The sequence below is a fragment of the Gorilla gorilla genome, chromosome 20, assembly GCF_029281585.2.
Source record: "Gorilla gorilla gorilla isolate KB3781 chromosome 20, NHGRI_mGorGor1-v2.1_pri, whole genome shotgun sequence".
Lineage (NCBI taxonomy): Eukaryota > Metazoa > Chordata > Mammalia > Primates > Hominidae > Gorilla > Gorilla gorilla.
The window spans coordinates 55,917,390-55,930,998 of record NC_073244.2 but is presented as its reverse complement, the minus strand read 5'-3'; positions in this window follow the sequence as shown (position 1 = coordinate 55,930,998).

Genomic DNA, 13,609 nt, shown 5'->3' with positions numbered 1-13,609 from the left:
GTTGTTGTTGTTGTAGTTGTTGTTGTTCTATTATGGTATAATTTGGTTATCAAAATTATACTAGGATTTGTGGTAGTAATATAATAAGAAGCTCCTAGCACGTTCTGCTCTCTGGAAAAGTTTATTGTAATAATCACCTCATTGAAGGTTGGTGTTATTTCCCTCTTAGAGCATTCAGAATAGATTCCCTATTTGGGGATTAACCTAAGGTTTCTTCTGAGGTTGTAGTTTTATTTAGCATTTATACTGCTTGTTAAATATATTTGCATTCTCTATATATTCCCAGAAAATTATATTTTTCATTTCATTCACCTCTGTTTTTTCTGTATTATCTGCTTTCCACTTTCTCTGGTTTTGTTTTGCTGCTGTATATATGAGACATAGATAGTTCAGTGTTAAGAGCATGGGGCTGGGGGTGATGAGATGGGAGACATAGGGGAGGATGCCTGTGAGGTCTGTAAGTGTCTCCTGGCTTCGTGGGTGCGGCAGGCTGACTGGGTCAGAAATCTGGTTTGTCTGGGGAGGAGCTGGGAGACACAGAAGAGTCCCCGAGAGCTGGGGGTGAGCTGCTGGGTGATGGCAGTAAGAACATGTGGTATATTATTGATGAACATGGTGATTCTAAAGAATGCCCAGAGGAGGACACGGGAGAGCCCAATGGCTTCATTGATTGCCCATCACGGTGAGGAAAGGGAAATGGGAGCTTATGGGATTCTGGTGATGACAGAGGTGAGTGTGGTGAAGCCCTAGGGGATGGTGAATGGTAGCCCCGGATCCCTGGTGAGGAGCTTCCTCTTAAGTCTGAGTTTTTGAGAAGGGAGAGGGAGAAGCTGGGTGAGGCTAGCATGGATCTTGGGGAGTCCGGGCTGGGGGACGGTTCATAAGAAGAGCCAGACAAGACCCTACTGTTCTTAAGTGCACACATGATTAGGAAAACTGTAGCTCCCAGGGACGCCTACCAATTTTCTAACTTGCAGAAAGAAGGAGTGGGTGTGTGTTTGTGTGTGTGTGTGTGTGTGTGTGTGTGGTGTGAGGTATGGGTTCCTTAAGAAAATGGAAATAAACCAACCAATGAGACAGAAAGACAGACAGACAGAGATTCACTTACCCAAGTGTTCCGTCCTGTCCTCTGAATCCGCTTCCAAGTCGCAAGACGCTGTAAGCTCCAAGTCCACGCAGAGCCCGCAAAACGCTCCGGCCGCTGCTCCGCTCTACGAAGATCTGAGTACAGGCCAGCCAGGGTGGGTTTAAATAGCCTCGGGCGGGCTCAGCCTAGCAGCGGAAAGGGCAGAGCTTCACTCCTCCTTTCCATCAGTCACCCCCAACTTTCCCAGGTTACACCGCGTAGGAAACTGTTCTCCTGATTTGATTTCATGCGCCACATTTGGGACAATCTAAGAACTTACGAGTTTTTTTGGCCAAATATATGATGAATTAAATGCACTGAAACACTGAAAACCATCTAGTGGTTTTGTGGTTCTCACATTGTGGTTTTGACACCAGCAGCATCCTTGCAACCCTCAAACCCCGGAGATCCACAGATCTGTGTTGTAACAAGCCCTCCCCCTGACCCTGATGCATGGCAGTTTAAGAATTACCCGTGTAAGCGAAAAGACTTTGAAGAAAAAGGGGAGATATGCGTCGTAGAAACATTCTTTTGCTGTGTAACCACGTAGAGACTTGGGAGCCAGTTGGGTGGAGCATTCGTTGGATGAGGGTGCTTGGCTTAGGAATATCAAGATGTGGCTCCAGATAATTCAATCGTCTAATTAGGTTTTCAGTTATGCTAATCTGTTTTAAAATTCCGTTTGTGTAAATTCTTTTACTCAGACTGAGAATGGCAATGCCTCAACCCCAATTTCCAGGGAGGGTTGAGAGCCTCAGGTTGAGTTGATCACCAATAGCCTATGGTTTCACCCATCATGCCTATAGCATGAGGTCACCGTAAAAACCCAAAAGGACTGGGTTTAGAGAGCTTCTGGATAACACTTCCTGGAAGGCAGCGCGCCCCTCCCCACATGCCAGGCCCAAAATCTGTTTTCTAAATTTTTTGCAATATCCGCTATCATACGCTATCATACTTACATTTACGCTATCATACTTACATTTACGCTATCATACTTACATTTACATACGGTAAATGTAAGTGTTTCCCTGCGGTCTGTGAGCTCTTCCAGCAAATTAATGCAACTACAACAGGGAGTGGTGGAAACCTGATTTATAGCTATTTGGTGAGAAGCCCAGGTAAAAAAAAACATAGTGCTTCCCATTGTTATTAGAGGGGGAGGCCAGTCTTGCGGGACTGAGCCCTGTGGAATCTAATGCTATGTCCCGGTAGATAGCGTCATCATTGAATTAGAGGGGACATATATGTTGAGAATAATTTTTCTAGTCATTTGCTGTATGTCTTATTTACAATACGTAATCAAATTCTTTATCCTGACCTTATGGCACCTGGGTTGAGAAACATGATTTGAACCAAAAAGTGGTCTGTCACTTTCTCAGTTTGAAACTTTATTTTGCCACTAGCGTTTTGTTGTTGTTTTTTCCTTTTGATTTGTTTCGTTTTGTTTCTAAGTTCTGGGGTATATGTGCAAGATGTGCAGATTTGTTACAAAGGTAAATGTGTGCCGTGGTGGTTTGCTGCACCTGTCAACCCATCACCTAGGGATTAAGCCCAGCATGCATTAGCTGTTTTTCTTAACGCTCTGCTTCCCGAAAGGCCCCAGTGTGTGTTGTTCCCCTTCCTGTGTCCATGTGTTCTCATTTTTCAGCTCCCATTATAGGTGAGAATGTGGTGTTTGGTTTTCTGTTCCTGGATTAGTTTGCTGAGGATAATGACTTCACATCACCAGTGTTTTTTTATTTTTTTAAAGAATAGTATTTTATTGAATATGGTTGATTCACAGAAAAATAAGCTTTAATCTACAATGAATGCCAGACTCTACAGCAGAAAGCAATCTTCTAAGTTTTCTACACACAAAGGTTCCTACTAAGTGGAAAAAAGCCACAAAATTTCATTCACAAATGTACTACACTGTCTCAAAACATTTCATATAATTATTCACCGTACTAATACAATTAGATCAGTTATTCAGTCAGGCTAAAGTATCCCTCTAATAACTGATTTTTAAAATGCTATCAGTATCCACTCCCTATCAGTCTGCCATTGTTAATGGTGCAGAGCATTATTGAATACAATGGAATTGATGAAGCCCATATCCACGGACAAACCGTGACTTATGATGGTTTGATTTATGATTTTTCAACTTTATGATGGGTTTATTGGGGTATTAGATGCGTTTTTGGGTTACACTGGGTTTATCAGTATGTGACCCTATACTCCAGAAATAGCTGTATAAAGAAAAACAGGTGTACCTCATTAAAATATACTTAGTGACTTGGGAGAAACCAGTAGATGTTTACAATTGATCGAGAACCATGAAAGAGAGATACCAGTAAATAATAACAATCACACAATTTTCCTGCAACTGTCGAGGATTTCCCAAAAAAACACAGAATGTAGGATGCACCCAAGGCATATGAAAGAGAGACGGCAGAAAGAGTAAGAGAGAAGTAGGAGGAAGGGAGGAAGGAAGGAAGGAAGGAAGGAAAGAAGGAAGGAGAAAACACCTGGTGTTACTAAAACAACAACAAAAAAAAATGGTTTCCCACTGTGGGTAATGCTACAATGTGGATGAACCTTGAAAATATTGTTCTAAGTGTAAAGTCAGTCATAAAAGCTCACATATGGTATAATTCTGTTGATAGGAAATGTCCACAATATGGAAATCTAAGGAGATAGGGTTGAGCGCTCTATGTAGTTGTTACCTAGGGTTGAGGGTCAGGGAGAGGGTTTCAGACAGAATGAGGAGTGACTCACGTTTACAGGGTTTTTCTCTGGTTGGGGGTGATAAAATGCTCTCAAATGGATTGCGAATTAAAATTGAACGTGCACAACCACAAGTATACTAAAAGCCACTCAATTCATGACTTTTAATGGGGGAATCTTATGTGGCGCACTCTCATCGACACCACGGCAGACATAGTGAAAGAGAAAAAGGTGAGTAAATATCTGAAACGGAGGCAGAAACAGAGAGAATGAAAAGCCCTGTGAATGGAAGAAAGAGAGAAAAGGGAAAATGGTCCTATTTACAAATGACAGATCTGAAACTGGGGCTCACATCAACAGTGTCACTGCCAGGGAGGAGGGTCATGCTGGCCATGTCACCGGTAGTGTCGCCCGCAGGGACGCCGACATGCTGGAGGTTCGTGTCAGCATGGGCTCTGGTAGCCACGTGGGCCAGCAGGAGGGTCCCGCTGCACAGCGGTGGGGTGAGGATAGCCTGGGTGGTGATATCGGCCATTAGAGGGGCCTCTTCTGCTGGCAAGAGTGTGACAGTAGCAAGCAGATGGACAGGCCTGTGTGTGAGGACGGAATGCAGGAGGGGCTTTTCTGCGGCTGGGTGTGGGGCCCTCACCAGAAATGTGGAGAAATGGCCAGGTAACTGCGTCATGTTGGCGAGTAGATTGGCCAGGGCTTCGAACTGAAGGACAGTAACGGGGAGTAGCGGTCAGGCCCTGGGAGTGTCTGAGTGTAAGTGGAGATGGGTTTGGGGTCACTGAGGGATACGTGGGAGCCATCCCTGTATAGATACAGGTCATAGGGAAATAGTCTCATGAGGCCTGTGAGTGTCTAGGGTTCTCCTTGGTGCCTGGGGCTGACCGCGGCAGAAATCCGGGGAAGGCCGGAGAGAAGCTGGGAGACACAGGAGAGTCCCTGAAGGCTGGGGGTGAAGAGGTGAAAGAAATGGGGGAGGGTTGCAGTAAGGTCCGTGAGTTTGTAGGTGATTTCTGGGTGTGGGAAGCTGACTCCAGCTGAAATCTGGAGATGGTTGGAGAGTAGCTGAGAGAGACAGAAGAGTCCCTGAGGGCTGGGGGTGAAAACATGAGCGAGACTGGGGAGTAACTGAGTGAAACTGGTGAGTTTGCTGGTGTGTCCTGGGTGCCTGGAACTGACTCCAGCTGGAATCTAGAGAAGTTTTGAGAGTAGCTGAAAGAGACACCAGTCCCTGTGGGCTGAGGGCAAAGAGCTGAGAGAGACCAGGGAGGATCTCAGTGAGGTCTGTGGGTCTGTAGGTGATTCCTGAGTGTAGGAGGCTGACTCCCGCTGAAATCTGGGCGTGGCTGGAGAGTAGCTGGGACACACAGAAGAGTCCCTGAGGGCTGGGGGTGAAGACATGAGAGAGATCGGGGAGTAACTCAGTGAAACTGGTGAGTTTGGTGGTGACTCCGGGGTGCCTGGAACTGACTCCCACTGAAATGTGGGCGTGGTTGGAGAGTAGCTGGGGCACACAGGAGATTCCCTGAGGGCTGGTGAAGACATGAGGGAGACTGGGGAGTAATTGAATGAAATTGGTGAGTTTGGTGGTGACTCCGGGGTGCCTGGAACTGACTCCAGCTGAAATCTGGGCGTGGTTGGAGAGTAGCTGGGACACACAGGAGAGTCCCTGAGGGCTGGTGAAGACGTGAGAGAGACTGGAGAGTAATTGAGGGAAACTGGTGAGTTTGGTGTTGATTTCTGGGTGCCTGGAACTGACTCCCGCTGAAATGTGGGCGTGGTTGGAGAGTAGCTGGGGCACACAGGAGATTCCCTGAGGGCTGGTGAAGACATGAGGGAGACTGGGGAGTAATTGAATGAAATTGGTGAGTTTGGTGGTGACTCCGGGGTGCCTGGAACTGACTCCAGCTGAAATCTGGGCATGGTTGGAGAGTAGCTGGGACAGACAGGAGAGTCCCTGAGGGCTGGTGAAGACATGAGAGAGACTGGAGAGTGAGTGAAACTGGTGAGTTTGGTGGTGATTTCTGGGTGCCTGGAACTGACTCCCGCTGAAATGTGGGCGTGGTTGGAGAGTAGCTGGGACACACAGGAGAGTCCCTGAGGCTTGGGGATAAAGACGTGCTAGAGACTGGGGAGCAACTCAGTGAAAGTGGTGAGCTTGGTGGTGATCCCTGGGTTCCTGAAAATGACCCCCGCTGAAACGTGGGCGTGGTTGGAGAGTAGCTGGGACAGACAGGAGGGTCCGTAAGGGCTGGGGGTGAAGACATGAGAGAGACTGGCGAGGATCTCACTGAGGCCTGTGAGTTTGTAGGTGTTTCTGGGGTGTGGGAGACCGACTCCCGCTGAAATCTGGGCGTAGTTGGAGAGTAGCTGGGACAGACAGGAGAGTCATGGATGGCTGGGGGTGAGCTGCTGGATGATGGCAGTAAGAACATATGGTATATTACTGATGAACGAGGTGACTGTGAAGAATCTCCAGAGGAGGACACGGGAGAGCACAATGACATCAGTGATTGTCCTGCTTGGTCAGGAAAGGGAAATGTAAAGTTGTGAAATTCTGTTGATGGTGGATGTGAGAGTGGTGAAGCCCTGCGGGATGATGTAGAGTACTTCCACATCCCTGGTGAGGAGCTGCCCTTTGGGTCTGAGTTTCTGGGAGGGGAGAGGGAGAAGCTGTGTGAGGCAGGCATGAATCTTGAGGAGTCAGGGCTGGGGGACCGCTCATAATCTCCCGAGACCTGTGAGTCTCTGGGGGACTCCTGGGTGCATGAGGCTGACCCCCGCAGAAACCTGGGGATGGCTGGAGAGTAACTGGGAGACACAGGAGAGTCCCTGAGGCCTGGGGGTGAAGAGATGAAAGACACAGGGGAGGAGCACCGTGAGGCTCGTGAGTTTGTGGTGATTCCTGGGTGTCAGGGGCTGACTCCAGCTGAAATCCGGGGTTGTTTGGAGAGTAGCTGGGAGGCACAGGAGATTCCCAGAGAGCCGGGGGTGAGCTGCTGGGTGATGGCAGTAAGAACATGTGGTATATTATTGGTGAACGTGGTGATTCTAAAGGATCCCCAGAGGAGGACACGGGAGAGCCCAATGGCTTCATTGATTGCCCATCACGGTGAGGAAAGGGAAATGGGAGCTTGTGGGATTCTGGTGATGACAGAGGTGAGTGTGGTGAAGCCCTAGGGGATGGTGAATGGTAGCCCCGGATCCCTGGTGAGGAGCTTCCTCTTAAGTCTGAGTTTCTGAGAGGGGAGAGGGAGAAGCTGGGTGAGGCTAGCATGGATCTTGGGGAGTCCGGGCTGGGGGACCGTTCATAAGAAGAGCCAGACAAGACCCTACTGTTCTTAGGTGCAGACATGATTAGGAAACCTGCAGCTCCCAGGGACCCCTACCAATTTCCTAACCCGCAGAATGAAGGAGTGTGTGTGTGTGTGTGTGTGTGTGTGTGTGTGTGTGTGTGTCTGTGTCTGTGTGTGTGTGTGTGTGTGTGGTGTGAGGTATGTGCTCCTTAAGAAAATGGAAATAAACCAACCAATGAGACAGACAGACAGACAGACAGACAGAGATTCACTTACCCAAGTGTTCAGTCCTGTCCTCTGAATCCTCTTCCAAGTCGCAAGACGCTGTAAGCTCCAAGTCCACGCAGAGCCCGCAAAACGCTCCGGCCGCTGCTCCGCTCTGCGAAGATCTGAGTACAGGCCCGCCAGGGTGGGTTTAAATAGCCTCGGGCGGCCGCAGCCTAGCAGCGGAAAGGGCGGAGCTTCACTTCTCCTTTCCGTCAGTCACCCCCAACTTTCCCAGGCTATACCGCGTAGGAAACTGTTCTCCTGATTTGATTTCATGCGCCACATTTGGGACAATCTAAGAACTTACAAGTTTTCTTGGTGAAATATATTATGAATTAAATGCACTGAAACACTGAAAACCATCTAGTGGTTCTGTGGTTCTCACATTGTGGTTTTGACACCAGCAGCATCCTTGCAACCCTCAAACCCCGGAGATCCACAGATCTGTGTTGTAACAAGCCCTCCCCCTGACCCTGATGCATGGCAGTTTAAGAATTACCCGTGTAAGCGAAACGACTTTTGAGAAAAAGGGGAGATATGCGTCGTATAAACATTCTTCTGCTCTGGAACCAGCTAGATACTTCGGGGCCAGTAGGGTGGAGCATTCATTGGATGAGGGTGATTGGATTAGGAATATCAAGGTGTGGCTCCAGATAATTCAATCATCTAATTCAGTTTTCAGTTATGCTAATCTGTTGTAAAATTCTGTTTATGTAAATTCTATTACTCAGACTGAGAATGGCAGTGCCTGAACCCCAGTTTCCAGGAGGGTTGAGTGCCTGAAGGTTGAGTTGATCACCAATAGCGTATGGCTTAACCTATCATGCCTATAGAGTGAAGCCTTCATAGAAACTCAAAAGGACTGGGTTTCGAGAGCTTCTGGGTAAAACTTCCTGGAAAGTAGTGCGCCCCTTCCCCCTGCCAGAACCCATGAATCTTTTTTTCTGGATTTTTTGCAATATCCGCTCTAGTAAAGTTGTAAATGTAAGTGTTTCCCTGCGTGCTGTGAGCTGTTCAAGGAAATTAATGCAACTAAAATAGGGAGCGGTGGAAACCTGATTTATAGCTAGTTGGTGAAAGCACAGGTAAAACAACGTATGGCTTGCCATTGTTATTAGAGTAGGAGGCCAGTCTTGCGGAACTGAGCCTTGTGGAATCTAATGCTATGTCCAGGTAGATAGTGTCATAAATGAATTAGAAGACACCCAGCTGCTGTCCACAGCAGAATGGATTGTGTGCTTGACTGACCAAGAGAAATCCCTAGACATGTCGTCACAGAAATCTTCTGTGTTGATTGTTGTGATGTGAGAGCAGAGGAAAAACTGTTTTTGTTTTTTTCTGTCAGCCTAAAATGTAAACGTGTCCATTTTTTCACACTATTGAGGATCAAGGGATTTATGTTTAATCTTTGTGAACTTGATACGTAAAAATGATGTTGGTTTTCATTTTTGTGATAACAAGGTGGTCATAGTTGATGCCTTTTCGTCATTTTTCATTTCACTGCCTTGTTATGTCTTTCACCCACTTTTTAATTATTTAATTTTTAATTAAAAAAATTGTTACACCGCGCACAGTGGCTCACGCCTGTAATCCCAGCACTTTGGGAGGCCAAGGCGGTTGGATCACGAGGTTGGGAGATTGAGACCATCCTGGCTAACATGGTGAAAACCCGTCTCTACTAAAAATACAAAAAAATTAGCCGGGCGTGGAGGTGGGCACATGTAGTCCCAGCTACTGGGGAGGCTGAGGCAGGAGAATGGCGTGAACCCGGGAGGCAGAGCTTGCAGTGAGCCAAGATCGCACCATTGCACTCCAGCCTGGGCAAAAGAGCAAGAGGCTCCGTCTCAAAGAAAAAAAAAAAAAAAAAAAAATTCTGTCCAGACATGATGGCTTGTGCCTGTAATTCCAACATTTTTTCTGTCCAAGCTGGGAGGATTGTTTGAACACACATGTTTCAGACCAGCCTAGGCAGCACAGTGAGACTCTATCTCTATAAGAAAATTTTAAAAAATCAGTTAGGCATGATGGTGCACACCTGTAGTTCCACTTACTTGGGACACTGAGGTGGGAGGATTACTCATGCCCAGGAAGTTGAGGCTGCAGTAAGCAACAGAGCAAGACCATGCATCAATACAAACAAACAAAAACCAAAACAAACAACAAACAAAACATTTTTTAATTTGGAAAGATAATATCAACACTGATGAACTCTAATAAACTTTTAATAGAGGAATTTTATCACTTATATTTATAAAACATCTGATTTTGTCTTTATTTGCAATGGCTTTTAATTTTTTGATTTATTTTTATTTTAATAGGATTTTGAGAAACAGGTCGCATTTGGTTACACGAGTAAGTTCTTTGGCGGTGATGTGTGAGATTTTGGTGCACCCATCACCTGAGCAGTATACACTGCACCCAATTTGTAGTCTTTCGTCCTTCACCCCTCTCGCATCCTTCCCTCCCCTCCATCCCTGAAGTCCATTGTGTCATTCTTATGCCTTTGCATCCTCATAGCTTAGCTCCCACTTATGAGTGAGAACAAACAATATTTGGTTTTCTATTCCTGAGATATTTCACTAAGAATAATGGTCTCCAATTCCATCCAAGTTGCTATGAATGGCATTAATTTGTTCCTCTTTATTGCGGAATAGCATTCATATATACATATATATATATGCAACAGAGCAAGACCATGCATCAAAACAAACAAACAAAAAACAAAACAAACAACAAAAGAAAACTTTTTTTTTAATTTGGAGAGATGATATCAATGCTGATGAACTCTAATAAACTTTTAATAGAGGAATTTCATCACTTATATTTATAAAGCATCTTATTATGTTGCTATAAACATGTGTGTGCAACTATCTTTTTCATATAATGACTTCTTTTCCTCTGGGTAGATACCCAGTAGTGGAATTGTTGAATCAAATGGTAGTTCTACTTTTAGTTCTTTAAGGAATTGCCACACTGTTTTCCATAGTGGGTGCACTAGTTTACATTCCCACCAGCAGTGTAAAAGTGTTCCCTTTTCACCACAGCCCCACCAACATCTATTATTTTTTAAATCTTTTATTATGGCCATTCTTGCAGCTGTAAGGTGGTATTGCATTGTGTTTCTGATTTGCACTTCCCTGATCATTCGTGATGTTGAGCATTTTTTCATATGTTTGTTGGCTATTTGTATATCTTCTTTTAAGGATTGTCTATTCATGTCCTTAGCCCATTTTTTGTTGGGATTCTTTGTATTTTTCTTGCTAATTTGTTTGAGTTCCTTGAAGATTCTGAATATTCATCCATTTTCAGATGTATAGATTGTGAAGATTTTCTCCCCCTTTGTGGGTTGTCTGTTTATTCTGCTCAGTGTTTCTTTTGCTGTGCAGAAACTTTTTAGTTAAATTAAGTCCCACCTATTTATCATTTTTTCTATTGAATTTGCTTTTAGGTTCTTGGTCATCAAGTCTTTGCCTAAGCTAATGTTTTGAAGGGTTTTTCTGATGTTATTTTCTGGAATTTTTATGGTTTCAAGTTTTAAGTTTTTGATCCATCTTGAGTTGACTTTTGCATAAGGTGAGAGATGAGGATCCAGTCACATTCTTCTACATGTGGCTTGCCAATTATCCCAGCACCATTTGTTGAATACGGTTTTTGTTGTTGTTGTTGTTGTTGTTGTTGTTGTTTTTTGAGACAGAGTCTCGCTGGGTCACCCAGGCTGGAGGGCAGTGGTGCGATCTCGGCTCACTGCAGGCTCCGCCTCCCAGGTTCACACCATTCTCCTGCCTCAGCCTCCTGAGTAGCCAGGACTACAGGCCCCCGCCACAGCGCCAGGCTAATTTTTTGTATTTTTAGTGGAGACGGGGTTTCACCGCCTTAGCCAGGATGGTCTCGCTCTCCTGATCTTGTGATCCGCCCGCCTTGGCCTCCCAAAGTGCTGGGATTACAGGCGTGAGCCACCGCGCCCAGCCTGAATAGGAGGTCTTTTCCTCACTTTATGTTTTTGTTTGTTTTTTCAAATATCAGTTGGCTGTAAGTATTTGGATTTATTTCTGGGTTCTCTATTCTGTTCCATTGGTCTTTGTACCTATTTTTATACCAGTACCATGCTGTTTGGGTGGCTACAACCTTATAGTATAGTTTGAAGTCAGGTAATGTGATGCCTCCAGACTTGTTCTTTTTACTTAGTCTTGCTTTGGCTCTGCGGGCTCTTCTTTGGTTCCATATGAATTTTAGAATTGTCTTTTCTAGTTCTGGAAAGAATGATGGTGGTATTTTGATGGAACTTGCATTGAATTTGTAAACAGCTTTTGGCAGTATGGTCATTTTTACAATATTGATTTACCCATTCATAAACATGGGATGTGTTTCCATTTGTTTGTGTCATCTATGATTTCTTTCAACAGTGTTTTGTAGTTTTCCTTGTAGAGGTCTTTCACCTCCTTGGTTAGAAATATTCCTATGTATTTTTTATTGCAGCTGTTGTAAAAGGGGTTGAGTTCTTGATTTCATTCTTAGCTTGGTTGCTGTTGGTGTACAACAGAGCTATGATTTGTGTACATTAATTTTGTATCCTGAAACTTTGCTGAATTCATTTATGAGTTCTAGAAGCTTTTTGAAGGAGTCTTTAGGGTTTTCTAGGTATATGATCATATCATCAGCAAACAGCAGCAGTTTGACTTTGTCTTTACTGATTTGATTGTTCCTTTCCCTCCTTTTATTTGATTGAGGTTATTGTTGTTCATTTTCTTTCCTTTAGAGCAGTGATTTTCAAGGGGTTACTGTTGGGTATTTTGAATGGATGACTTCTTTGTTGAGAGAATTAATTTACAAGTGCAATATGTTTAGCATTCCTTACCTCTGCATACTAAACACATACCCCAGTCACTGGAGCAAGCAAAGATCACTCACACAATTCAAAAAGTCTTAGGGAGGCTATTTCATTCCTGTTTGAGGGTCACTGTTCTATTTTTTCAGACATAAGATCTCATGCTGTCACCCAAGCTGGAGTACAGTAGCACCATCATAGCCCACTGCACCCTGAACCTTCCAGGCTCAAGCCATCCTCCCACCTCAGCTGCTTGAGCAACTAGGATTACAGGCCAGATTCACTGTTCTATAGTTGGGAAGTATGAGCAGCTCCTAGATCAATTATACAAGAGCTTTCTCTTTTGTTCCTAACACACCTATTTAAGTGTGTATTTTCAGACTAAAGACAAGCTCTTAGATTAGGTAAAAGTAACATTTAAAAATAACTATAATAATAAAGAGTATATAAATAATAAGGTAAAGAAATATACTAATTTTAAGACAAAGTGAAAGAATAAATACTAGATGAAATCTAATGAAAAGAAAGCAGGTACAGTCTTCACTGAAAAGTAAACTCAAGGTGAAAATACAAAATACTTAAAATGTTAATGAAATTTTTGGCCCATCAAGAAGATATGACCATTATGAAACTTACACAGGGTCAGCATCACTAAATTTTAAAATCCAAAATATTTCACAATCTAAAACTTTTGGAATGTGAACATGACACCACAAGTGGAAAATTCCACACCTGAAATATTTGCTTTCTTTCTGTTCTTTTCATTAATTGATTTTTCTTTGGTCATCTGACGAAGGCAATCTTTGCTTCTGATGGTTCAATGCACACAAACATTGTATACAAACCTTGTGAACAAAATTATTCAAAATAATTCTATAAAATTAATTTCAGGCTACGTGTATAAGGTTTATATGAAACACAAATGAATTTTGCATTTAGACTTGGGTCTCATCCTCAAGATATCTCATTACGTATATGCAAATATTGCAAAATCTGAAAAAAATAAAATATCTGAAACACTTCTGGTCCCAAGTATTTCAGATAAGGAATACAACACTTCCATACCTAACAACACGACTTTTAAAAAGTAAAGCCATTTGTATACCCAGTAACATGACTTTTGAAAAACGAAGCAGGCTGGGCATGGTGGCTCACGCCTGTAATCCCAGCACTTGGGAAGCCGAGGCGGGCAGATCACAAGGTCAGGAGATGGAGACCATCCTGGCTAACACGGTGAAACCCTGTCTCTACTAAAAATACAAAAACATTAGCCGGGCCTGGTGGCGGGCACCTGTAGTCCCAGCTACTCGGGAGGCTGAAGCAGGAGAATGGCGTGAACCTGGGAGGCAGAGCTTGCAGTGAGTTGAGATGGCGCCACTG